The sequence below is a fragment of the Drosophila sulfurigaster genome, chromosome X, assembly GCF_023558435.1.
Source record: "Drosophila sulfurigaster albostrigata strain 15112-1811.04 chromosome X, ASM2355843v2, whole genome shotgun sequence".
In the NCBI taxonomy this organism is placed as follows: Eukaryota; Metazoa; Arthropoda; class Insecta; order Diptera; family Drosophilidae; genus Drosophila; species Drosophila sulfurigaster.
Genome location: NC_084885.1, coordinates 20,215,725 through 20,229,300, shown reverse-complemented (window position 1 = coordinate 20,229,300; position 13,576 = coordinate 20,215,725). Strand labels below are relative to the sequence as shown.

Below are 13,576 nucleotides of genomic sequence, written 5' to 3'. Positions count from 1 at the left end.
ATCAATTATAGTACAGCAGCTACCACACACACAAGCATTCACACACATATACAGCCAAACACACGGCACGCACACCAAAAAAAAACCCTATAAACCAAATCGAGCGCAAACTTTGTGCCGTTTTTTGGCGTATTTTCTTTCTTCTTCAACTCAACGATGACGCGTTCGCAAAAAAAAAGAGTGAACAACAAATTCAAAGAGTAGAATTACACACACTTGGTAAATAACACAATATACAACACAACAACAACAAAAAGGTCAGTCAGCAACATAAAAAAAAACGTTTAAAAAAATACTCTTATATTTAAAGGGGCGAGAAATGCAATGAAAACATACAAATTCGTAATCACTTTGTGTATAGCCGCCTTCTGCTCGTTGTGTGCACTTTGTTTTTTGTATTGTTCGCAGCTCACTTATGCGTTTTTTGTATTCTTTTGGCAGCGCGTCTTTTTACTGTGGAATTATGTTTATAATTGAATGTCGGAACGCCTCGATATTGATAATATTGTTAACTCGCTGCGCACAAAAACCGAAAATGAACTGAATAGAGTTGTATGCCGTGTGACCGTAAGTTGCATTACTAAATATACCACGGTTGGTTGGAAATCAAACCTGCGCAATACAAAATACCAAATACCAAAAACATTTTCAGGTATTTGTTCAAATGAACTAGCAGACTTTAAATGAATTATAATTTGTATAGTTTACAATTTTAAATGTAACACTTTAGTAAGGAAATATATTTATGAATTAATTTAAATTAACGACAAATTGAATTCAATTTTGTTCCGTTATTTCGTTAAGAACCAAATTGTTGTTCAAGTGATTCACTTGAACTGGAGCAACTCTGTTATTAGGAGCCGTATTTATCTGTTTCTAATCGCGCAGTGTCAACAATAGTTACATTTTTGTAAAAATCTCATTTAACAATTAAAATTTCAAATATAGTATAAACAATTTATTTTTCATTTAGTAAAAATTTTTTATATTTTTCAGGGTTTTTTTTTTATTAGTTTTTAAGTAAGCTGTCATTTAAATTTCCATTCATATTATTAACATTACAGCAAAATGTTAAAGTATTGGTTATTACAACTGTAAATACTTTGTATGCCTTAAGAAAAACTTCAATATCAATAGTTATTAAATTAATTCGGCTTAGAATATCAAATAGTTCGAAATGATATAAATGTGTGTAAATTCAGAAGATAAAATAGAATATAATACTATTACATTACATTGCAATGTAAAAGGTATTATTATTCTTATAAATGACGGCATAATACAGTTTAATGAATATTTTAACATATTAATAAATAACAAATATATTTTTATTTTTTGTATTACTGAATCATACATACGTGATAGGTTGCAAGCACCAAAAATGGCTGCAACTAATTTGAATTTGTTGGACGTTAAGCAATGGGACCATATATATTAATACCGTATTCACACTTTTATTTTTTATAGTATTTAAATAAATTTGCAATAAGATTTCGTTATTATTATTTGCATTACTTTAATAATATATCAATTTAACTTAACTTCTGATAACATTAATTTAATTTTAAACTTTCAAGCGCAGTAGTAATTTCTATGTTAAATATTGGCACTGATTATATTTATATTGAAATATATATTTTAATAGCCTGAGCATTTTGCTGAAATATAATCGCATAGAGCTTTTAAAGTTACAGCCCCTTTCCATGCTAACCTCGTTAGTTAACATTTATCGAGCCGTACAATTAATCGCTACTGTTACAGATCAGCTGATTCGCTGCTATGTATATTTTATTCATTAAAATAGCACCCAAATTTCACATATTAATTACCTAAAAGTTTGGTAATAAATGCATTTATAATAAATTGAGAATTCAGCACCAAAAACGGTTAAACTAAATATAAAGTTCAAATTTATTTTCAGTTATCGATAAAGCTTTTATGAAGAGTTTACTGGGTACATTTCGTGCAGCGGCCACACGATTGTTATCGATAGATAAATATTTATTCAGCCAGCCCTTACGACAGCTGAGCGCATTTTTTAGCACATTTTTGCAACGCGACGCGTTTGTGGAGCTTCTGCAAAAAATTTTTTTATTGTGACACAAAATATAAAAAAACAACATTGAAAATCAACTCAAAGAAAAAACCCAAATTGTGCTAAGTGCGTGTGCAGCCAGCAGCATAAATTGTTGCTAATCGGATAATTTTTTTTATTGTTTTGTTTCGTTATTAGTTAAGCTTGATGATAATACAAAAGCTTTGCTCCTCTCCAAACGGCAAACGAACTGCAGCAGCTGCAAAGTAAAAAGCAAAAAGACAAAACTTAACCTCGCAGCATTTGCGAAAAAAAAACGTCGCCAAGCAAAGAAAAACGCGAATCCAGAGCGTCTGCGAAAAGAAGCATTGAGAGAGCGAAAAGCTACTACTTTAGTGAAAGATAAAAAAAAGTGTTTGTTGCAGTACTTCTATTTTTTTTTATTATTTTTTTGATCCCCCATATTTGTCTGTCAACAATAAAATAAATTTTATTAAAAAAGGAGAAGAGAAGAGAGAAAAAAACGGCAAGTGTACTCAATTTTTTTTTTTGTGGCAGCGCAACTAAAACTTAAACGAATGAAAATGTACAAGAGAAGAAACACAAAACAACAAAATTGACCGGCGAGCAAAAGCAAAGCAAAGCAAAAAGAAGAAGAAGCAGCAGCAAAAGCATCTACATACGAATACAAACTCTACAACCGTATGTGTGTGTGTTATGTTGTGTGTGTGTGTGTGTATGTATTGAATAAATACACATTGTTCCAATTGACATAATAATAAATAAAAATAGAGTACTGAAATGCTTTTGCTTATGCTAAATGCAATGTTATTTAGCCGGCATTGATAATTGATCAAAATATTTGCGTAACATTCGATTATTTTGGCATTTGTATTGAACTGAACAATTTTAACCCTAGTTTGGCTAGTATCGCAATTTTCCAATCGGAATTTGTGAACGTATTCCAATTGGCAGCAGCGACGCAACATGCAAATTTTTATTAAATTCAACTGTTTTTTAATTAAAAAGTAAGTAATATAAAAATATTATTATTATTATTTGACAAACCAAAAGTTTAAAAATAAATTCTAATTCTAAAATGTTAAATAATAATAATAAAATAAACTGGAAATAACGACCTATTGAATTTATTTATAAGTAGTAACAATTATATTATATACGTTAATAATTTTTAATAATTAGATATGTTAAAAAAGGATCAATTTTGTATTGGTATTTTTATTTAAAATAAATATTAATAATATTATGCAAACTTTATAAGATTATTTAAATTTCAATGCTTTTTGTATATTTTTTTTTGAAACACCGCCCTAAATTAATTTGTCGAATAATTCTAATGAGAATCAACTACAAATTTTTAGCTAATATGCCAACAAATCGTCATGGCACTGACAATTGTTGTTGCTGTTGCCGTTCCTGGGCAAGTTAATTGCACTAAAACTAGAACAAAACATAGCAACTTTAATTGCTAAACCAAAGAGCAAGGAGCAGAAAATTAAACACACATTTTCTTGAATAAAATTGAGAATCGAATCAACAAAAACAACAAACAACACACTACAAAAAAATCGGACAATTGAACCCAAGCAAAAGGAGTAAAAATGGATCACTTTCAAACATCGCTAAATCCCCGGAAACAGGAGCTGCTCGAGGCGCGTTTCATCGGAGTCAGGGTAAGCGCCAAAAATATATATTAAAATATAAATTATTAAAATTAACAAAAACAAAAAACAAAAACGAGAGGAGAGTGAAAAAATTAATTAAAGTTATACAACTTATAAACGTGTTTATTTGATGGAAAGGGGAAACTAGATAAAAATCAGAAGTTTTTTATTTTGGAGGTTTATTTATTTTGATCTAATATTAATTAAAATAAAAAAATATGAAAACTTTATTAATTTTGAGGCATACTTATTTTGCTCTAATATTCAAAAACGAAACTGAAAGTTTTTGAAATTTAAAACGACTTCACCATGTAATTTTAAACTATTCACAAAATTTTCTTATTATCAAAAGTTGGTGAATAAATAAATTGAACTTAAAAATGTTTATATTTCGATTGTGATTATAATAATAAAAAAACCTAATAATATATAATAATAAAAAAAACCTAAATCAAAAATAGATAAATAAATCATAATCATAGAAAAATGCGAACATAATAAAATTAAAAATTAAAATACGGCTAGAAACATTTTATTTGTGATTAGCTTCGAGCTGTTTTTAACGGCTAACGTGGGTTAAAAGCCAGGCCAGGCCAAACGGTTATTGCACTTTGGAATTGTCAGCAACACACAACTTAAACTTTATAATACATGTTGTTGTTGATGTTGATGTTGTTGTTGGGGAGAGAGCGAGAAAGAGAGTGAAGGTCTCTTGTGCAGAAAATGAAAGATGGAAGGAAGATGAAGAAGATGCTTTTCCCATAGTTTTTTTTTTTTGTATGTGTTTCGCCCTTTTCTTTGCACTGCTTTTGCTATGTTGTTGTAGTTGTTGTTGTTGCTGCTGCTCTCCTAAGATTTGTGAACAAAGCGAAGGCAGCGAGAAGAAAAGAAATACACGACGAAGCAGAGCATAAGCAAATAAATTAGCGTACAAAAGATGTGCGGGCAAAAGAAAGCTGCCAATACACATACACATTGCTGCGTGTGTGTGTGTGTACATAGGAGTATATAAGTGTATGCAAGTGTGTGTGTGTGTGTGTGTGTGCGTTGCATACTTCAGAATGAATAGCTCCACTTACACATGCAAGTTGGTTGTAGTTGTTGTTGTTGTTGCCTCGTGACAAGTCGTGGCATACACCAAACATACACACACACACACACATAGTCAATACATAACATTGCAGTTTGCACAAAGAACGCAGCAAGTAGTATATACAGTTTTACACACACACACAGAGGAAACATTTGCACTTGGCCCCCTACCCCAAAACATTTGCGAAGCGAAACCAAACCAAACCAACTAACTTCTCCTCCACCTCCTCACCTTCCTCCTCCTACATTTCGCTGTATCACACCACCACGCCTTTTTCGCCCCATATCGCATACACTTTGCACACAGTGCGCCCAACCATCTCTCCCTCTGTCTCCCTCTCTCGCTCGCACTCTTTGTCGCTCTTTTGCGCCTAGGCTAGGCTGGTTCTGTGTTCTCTGGGTCTGCCACGTCTCTGTGGTTGCCTGAAGAAATGAAAGCAACAGAACAGCTGATAAGCGCGACGTTGTCGTCGTTGGTGACGGCGACTGCGGCAGCGGCAGCGACAGCAACGTCAACGTTGGCTTCAGCATTTGCGTCTATGCTTTTTGGGTTGAGAATGGGGAGTTGAGGTGAGGTGAGCATGGTGAAAAACATGCCAAGACTCAACTCGCATTGAAAAGCATAAACCTTTAATGATAAATTGTGATAAAACTGTGCTCTAATTAATTTCTTGTATTTTTACCAAGATTTAAATTTTACCAGAGAAGAGAATAAACTTAACATATTTAGGGGAAACAAATTTATATTAAAAAAAAAAAAACAATGAAAAATCAACCCTAAATATAGGCTTAAAAGCTAAATAGTCGATAAAACACAAAAAAAAAAACAATAATAATAATAATCAATACTTAATTTCCAAACTGATTTTTTCAATTGCATTTCAAATGTCATACACTTCATTTTCTTTAATTTTTATTTTTCATTTGTATATTTAAGGCAGCTTTCAAAGTATGCAATTCTACGAGTGATTTGCGTAAAATATCTGAATTCACAAAAGTTTCTCATATTTTTCCTTAATATTCAACAATTGACACTTTTTTTTTTTAATGGCGTTTTGTGCAACTCTTATCCACTGTGCAACGAATCGGTGGCATGTTAACAAACATTTTTCTGTTATGCACGCTGATGTTAACAGTTGAAGATATCGTTGCTGCTGGATTGCTGTGCGCCTCATACAGGCGTTTAAAAATTGTTTCACTCAATTTGCAAATTAACGCAAATTGTAGTGTAAATGTTGATACACACACACACCGCACACACATGCGTTTGATATCAACGATAGCATCCCAAATATTACCACAGACTCGAATCATCAAATATATGATGTACATACATACATACATGCATATTTCTAACATAGCATAACATAACATTTAATTGCCCTGCGCCTGTCAACATCTCTTCTACACAACAATAACAGCAGCAGCGGTGGCAGCTGCGTCAGCGTCAGCAGAAGACAAGGAAAAGGTATCTGCGGTATCTCGGCTTCCGCATGTTATTAACAGTGACGTTTTGCCGGCTAATGCGAAAAAGCAAAACACAGCTACAAACACACACACACAGTGCTTCGGCTGCTGTTTTCTGTTGTAGTCGTAGGTCGCTGCTGTTGGCAGCCATTTTAACATTGACAGCGACGTCGCCGCGTCGCTTTGCGTGTCTGCAGCTTTTTCTCTCTCCCTCTCTCGCTGTGCTCACAACGTTGCTCTCGCTCTCGCGTTCGCTCTTTAGCTTTGCCTATATTTGTGAGTGCGTGTTTGTGTGTGTGTGTGAGTTTATGGCAGCCGGCTTGTTAGCGGCTGTTTGGCTTTTGTCTCGCATTCGTTTTTATGGTTAATCAGTTGTATTATTTTTTGTTGTTATTGTAGTTGCGCTGTTGTTGCCGTAGCAACGCGTCAAGTGGACGCTGCTGTTTTTTTGTTGTTGTTGTTGTTGTTGTATTTTTATGAGCTTTTCATTGAGCGTAAGGCAAACAGATTTATGATGGTTATGGAATATACACTGTATATATTTTTAGCTCATTCATTTGTCTGATAAGAATTATCGCCGCGCCTTTTACTCGCTGGTTCTTGTCTCTGTTAAACCGAGAAAAAAAAAACCGAACCACCAACAAAAATTGATTACGAAGATCGGGCCAAAAGGCAGAGCCCGGAAAATGGCTAAGCACAAAAGAGAAAAACACGAAGCTGCGCCCGGCAGCTCTCTTGCTCCTTTTCCCTTTTTTTTTGTTTCTTTTGATGCAATTTTGCAGCAACAACAACAACAACAAGAGCACAACGTTCGCCTCTAAAGCAATGTTTGCTGCTACAATTTGTTTTTTGCTTTTTGCAGCCGCGAGACAGCGACTGCGACGACGGCGTCGCTATTTCGCAGTTAGCGTCGCAGTCGCGTCGCCGGCGTTTCTCACAATTTTCCCAGCCCGAAGTGCATGCAGTTTTTCACTGTTTTTTCAGTTGATTGCCACGCTTCAATGGAGTTTCAGTTCGAGTTCGAGTTCGACTTTGAGTTGTTATCCATTCGTTGTTGTTGTTGTCGCTATTCTCTAGCTTACGCGTGACTTGTGTGTGTGTGTGTCTGTGTGCGAACGAACGAGCGAGAGAGAGAGAGCGCGTGAGAGCTTTGTGAGAATTGCAAATTGAAAACTAAGAAATTCATTTTTTATACGGTGCGTGTTTCTTTGTTTTTTTTTTTTTTTTGATTTTTTGTTGTTGCAAAATAGTGAAATAAACAAAAAAACAGAAAAGCATAGAAGTAGCGAACAAAACAAGTAAAACAAGTGAAAAATGCAAATTTGTGAAAAAGAAAATAACTAAATTGTGTGCAAAAAAGTTAAAGAGAAGGCAGAGCAAGAAGAGCACTATTCAAACGCAGCTTAGCGAAGACACAAACCCAAACAGCGACATGCCCGTCATAAAGCAAAGGAAAATGAGTCGCTTTAAGGTTAGTAAAGAAAAAAATGCAGTATTATGTGAATGTAACGGAGATGAAAGAAAAATAAAAAGAGAGAGGAAGAAAATGAAAGATAGAGAGAGGGAGAGAGAGAGAGACTGTATGTGCATAATTTCATTTGATCACATTTATTGCCATTTTCCTGGTTTTGCCTGCATTTCTTTTTCCGCTCTACACTGTTATCCTTCCTCTCTCGTGTCCTTGTTGAGTCGTTAGTAAAGTGCCCGAATGTGAGAATGGATAAAAACATGCAAAAAAAGGGGCAGACAGAAAATGAGAATCAGATAGACAACGCTGAGAGAGGAGCTTGGCGAGAAAGTGATATGTTGCCACCATATTTCCCACATGTGGCAACTTCCACACATACATACATCTGTATAATGGGGAGATTACAAGTTCTTATCGTTATGAATTACATTTATTTTATATATATGATTTCTTCAATTTTAATTGCCGAAAATTTTTCCGATATCTATATAAGATTATTATGGGAAAAAATGTATTTAAAATTTTAATAAAATGATACCAATTTTATTAAATTTTAATAATATTTGTTAACGTATTATATAGAGGAAATATATATAGAAAAAAAAACAATACAAAAATTAATGATTTACCAAATAAATATTATAAATATTATTTATTTAATAGTAGTAATACTATTAAACACAAATATCATTTATATCGATTATATATTTTTTGTTTTTCTTTAAACCAAAAAATTGTCTGCTGTTTAATAGTTTTTTACAGAAATTTTAAAATAAAAATTAAGATCCATTATTTTTTTCAACATACAATTTCAATATAAATTCTAAATATAGGAAAGTTAAAGTTATATATATAAGAAAGTTAAAAAAAAAATTACTAAAAGAAAAATTTGCTATGTTGACAAGAAAAATCCAAATTTTTTATTTGTTCTAAGACATCATTTAAATAAATTCACTTAATATTTAAAGTAAATCTACAAAAATCAATTATTAAAAGAAAAATTTGTTTTGTTTACAAAATTTACAATTTAAAAACCAATTTACTTGTTTTTATACCTAGCACTTCAAGATTAAAGATTGTAATAATCAAAAATATCGCATATCCAATCAATAAGATATTTGTCTTGAACACGTTTTTTGAAACAATAATGTCAATATGCTTTTGCCTTTTAACTAATATCAATTTCAGCATCATTTGCATAACCAATCAATGAAAAGTTGATTTAAACTGTATTTGCTTGCAGACCAAATTCATTGAAATTTGCTTAATTGATGAAATTGACTTTTAAATCGAATGTTGAAAGTAAACTAGACGAATTCAACAATTTGAATTTAACAATAATTAATGTCAAAGGCAAGTGAAGTAATTTGTCAACTCGAAACCAGAAAATATGGCATTATAAATCCCCGACTAAGACGTTGAAAAAGAATTGTCTAACTTCATATTTTTGAGACTTGCCAATAAATAACAACTAGTATTACTTAAAATACCAGTTTAACGATTGTCTGCAGTCTATTTATATGAAGACTGAATTATTTATTTGTTAAAATATCATATTGCAAAAGTTGCGTGTGATTTTGTGATTTCTTTTTAGCAAAGTAATAATAAAAACCATATTTTTTATCTAAAATTTTTCTTTGTTTATTATAAATTTTATTTTTAAATGAAAACAAAAATTAAAAGAGAAATATTCATGAAAAATAGGTACAAATAAATATTATTTGCAATTCTTTAAAATTGAAGTCAAGTTCACATAGTTTATAGGGTATATCATAGTCGTATTCATTGTCTATGGTTTTGAACTTAGGTTTAGACCAAAAAGCAACCGTAAAAACTATTGTAGACACAAATGCACATAGGAAAGAAAACTGGTAATGCAGCAAAGCAGTAGAAGAAGAAGCAGCAGAACACTAATCAGAAGAAACAGTTGGCTGAAGAAGACGACACCAAGCAGAGCAGTAGCAGAAGAAGAAGCAGCAACAGAAGCAGAAACAGAAAACAGCAAATAAGAAAACCTAATTTCTCTTTTTCTCGCGTCGTTTGCCTTTTTTTCAACCTTTTTTTTTCAAATACAAAAACAATCGCAACAAAAGTAACAATAGTAATGGGCAACGGCATAACAAAAAAAAAAAAAAAAAAAAAATTCGCAAGTTCATTGAACTTGCCATGAAAATTATACGCTGCTCAGAGCTCAGAGCTTGGGAGCAGCGAGAAAACGTAGGAAAAAAAAAAGATTGCCACGGCGGCACAGCAACTACAACAACAACAGGCATTAAAAAAAAAAACTAGTCATGCGTCGCTGCCGACGTCGACGTCGCTGCCGCTGTCGCTGGATAGATTTGTGTTGTGCTGTGGCGACCTGACCTAAAATGCAAAAATCTTTGCTGCCCTTAACAGTCTGCTGTTATTAACAGCGGCCGCAACTGTTAACTGCCTAAGCATTCACAGAGCGCGAGAGAGCGTCAGAAAGAGAGAGAGCGGAAGAAATTGCAACAGCTGTGTTGAGAGAGCGACGTGTTACTGGCTCAGCTGTTGTTGATGCGCTCTCTCACAACAACAACAACAACAGCAAAGGAAAAAAGACAGCAACAACAACAACAGCAAAAGCAAAACGAATGCGAATCCGAAATTAATGAAATGCCTGAACTATGGCACCTCTTGACAATTTTTGTTGCTCTTTTTGTGCTCGTGGGCACGTGTGAGTGTGTGTATGTGTGTGCATTTGAATAGAAGGAAACAAAGTAGAAGAAGAAGAAGAAATAGAATCAATTTAAACAGTTGGCTAAAGAGTTGAGCGTATTTATTCAATCGATTCAATTGCTCTGGGCGTTTTATATATATGTATTTGTATATAATCAGATGTGGGTCACAATTTGTAACAGTTGTACAATTTTCCAAATGCCAAATAAGTCAATTTAAATATGTGTGCTTGTGTTTGTGCATCTAATAAATTCAATTTAAAGCCGTAAATATAAATGTAAAACAAACTTTGTCTAAATATGCCTTAAAGCTGGCATTAAAACGTGTTTGTTTGATTTAACAGATTATATGTGAAATCAAATGTGACTTTATTTGGATTTGGATTTGCATTTGCATTTAAGTTTGAGTTCTTGTTGAATTTGACTTGTAAATATTGAAATAATTTCTCCTATACTTATTTTTAATAGATTTCTATATAAAATGAATGAATAATGATAATTTCCTTACATAATATGCCTTGAACTTTGTACTTTTGTACAACCTGGCGTATACGTAATATATGAAAAATTATGTATACGCCGCTTTGCCGCTGGCTTTAAGCATTTATGCAACACATGCCTTCTCTTTATGCCACATACACTTCTTATTAGAATATTATATATTTATTTTCCTTTTTCTTCTTTTTTTTTTTGCCCAGTGTGTAGTGTTGTAAAATGCCGCAAAATTGTGATGAGTCGAGTGTTGTTGGGGCCCTGGAGGCCATAAGCTAGCATCGTAGAAGAGTGAGTGAGAGAGAGAGCGGAGGGGAAAAGAGGTGTCACGTAAGAGAGAGAGAGAGGGAGGAGGGAGATTGCGAATTGTTGCTCAAAAAGACGCAGCGAAAAATGCTGCGACGGACGCGCGTTGGCTCTTGGCTCAGTGGCGCCCCCTAGAGGGCGATGAATTTTTGTTGTTGTCGATGCTAACGAGTTTTTTTTCTTTCTGTTTTTTTTTGTTCTGTGTGCACTCTCTTCATTTATTTCACATGAAAGTTTTGGTTTTCGGGTAGATTTTTGGCGAATTGCGGCAGAAAGGTGAAAAAAGAAAGGTGGATGTATGGAGGGAGGGGGTTGGGGGGGTTAATATTTGCCAGCTGCTGTTGCTAGCACATATTTTTGTTGCTGTTGTTGTTGTTGTCGCGTGAGTTGACATCCAAAACGGATATGGAATTTTCAATATTTACTGTTGCTGTTGCGGCTTAATGTATGCATTTCACACAGCATACGCATGGGGGGGTGGGAACTGAGGGGGGTGAGGGATGGCCTGCGCAATGGCTACGTTCCCTTGGCGCCTCCCCCTCCCCTCTCCCCCTCCTCTGGCCCATAGCCCATCACGCAATACATTGCTCTGCTTATGTAAGCATTTTCAGCATGTTTCCGCTTTTATATACTCCTTGAATTCACCAGAGAATATAAATGTGGGCGGAACACGGAAAACACGGAACACGGGATTCTGTTCGATGTTGTTCTCCCTCTTGTTGTTCTTGTTGTTGTTGTTGTTGAAGGGGTCGCATAGGGAGCGAACAAAGAGAGAGAAAGAGAGAGAGAGAGCAAGCGAGAGCGAGTGAGAGCGAGGCGGCATTTCACATAGGCACATCTAGCATATCCATATCCATGCTCTGCATTCTGCTGCCTCTTCCCCTTCCCCTTCCCCCCTTTCTTCCTCCTGCGTCTCAGTTTCTCAGTTTCTTGCATCATTCTCTGTGTATTCGCTATCTGTGTGTTTCACTCACTCAACTGCTGTCTCTGTGTATATGTGTGTGTGTGTAATTCATTTTGAAGTTTTCACACGCAAAACTGCATTTGGGACACAATCGAATACTGCCGCTAGATGGCGCTCGCTCTCTCCACGACTCTCTGTCTGTGACTGTGTGTTTCTCTCTGTATGTGTGTGTGTGTAACTCAAACTCGGGTTGACAGATTGCAAAATGGCCTTGTGTTTCAGTTTCAGAGGGTTGAGAGGTCGCTCATTTGCGATAATGTTACGAAATTTGTAAATGTGTGCTAATTGTCAATACTCAATACATACACACACTCGTGTATGTGATTTTATCGAAGCTATCGTATTGCTAGACTTTAAAATACCCTATACTGTAGAAACGTCCCTCAAATCTTCAACCTCAGCTTTTTTCATTTGCGATTATCCATTTTATCTGAAATGTTGAGTTAGTAACAATGAAAATTGTTTATAAATAAATAATTGAACTAAATTTTATCTCGAAGTTGCGCTTATAACAGTATTTTTCAATTTTCAACGCTTAGGTTGTAAGCACTGCTATTTCAATGTTCACATTTATCGAATTGTTAGACTCTAACATACTCTGTGAAAACTCCCGTTAAGCGGACAACTTTACTAAAGGGGATTTCAATACTCAATACATACATACAGTTGTTAACATTGAAATAGCAGTATAGTAAAAATACATTTAAATAAATACTATTATAAAAGCAACTCCGCGATAAAATTTGGTTACAACAGCTTAATGTATTGAATTATAAATAAGTCAACAACTTTTTCGTTATTGGTAACTTAAAATTTTACCAAGTATGGATAACAACAAAAGACAAGGAATGCATTAGATTTTCATTGAAATAGCAGTGTTAAAAAAAAATATTGCAAAATTTAAATTAAAATTAAATTAATTAAATTAAATTAAATTTCCATTAACCTAATGTATTATTATCACAGCTTTTGAATTGCTAGACTTTAACATACCCTATGCTGTAAAAACTTCTCTTTAGCGGACACCTTCCGCTTGGCGGACACTTTTGCTGTAGTGTTTGGCGTAGTTTGCACGGCAAAGATACTTTTTTCCTTTGAAAGGATACAAATTTATGAACTGTGTCCGGTCTAGAGAGGCTTCGCTGTACTAGTTACTTAACTAGAACTGTTTGAATTTCTTTTACTGGGTATTCTTCTATTAACTTGTGTTTTGTGTTCTCTCATGTACAAATTTGTCACATGTGTCCGGCCAAGAGAAGCTTCGATGTAGTTGGTAGTACGGTTTAGTAGTAGAAAATTTTATGTTTTTTTTTTTGTGTTAATTAGAAACTAAACGCCTAGAAACACTCGATTTCTATATTTCTATAC

The 13,576-nt window shown here is 34.0% G+C and overlaps 1 protein-coding gene across 3 annotated transcripts in view; it reads right to left on the bottom strand.

Moving 5' to 3' along the window:
* LOC133847768 (ras-related protein Ral-a) overlaps window positions 1-554 on the bottom strand; it is a 28,805-nt gene extending 28,251 nt beyond the window's left edge. The window contains exon 1 of one of the 3 annotated variants that reach the window (XM_062282986.1): window positions 337-554. The gene's annotated coding sequence lies outside the window, so the exon portion shown is untranslated. Of the gene's footprint in view, window positions 1-332 lie in introns of all 3 variants that reach the window. The other 2 variants (XM_062282984.1, XM_062282983.1) reach the window with 2 other exon arrangements.
* Window positions 555-13,576: the final 13,022 nt, after the last annotated feature.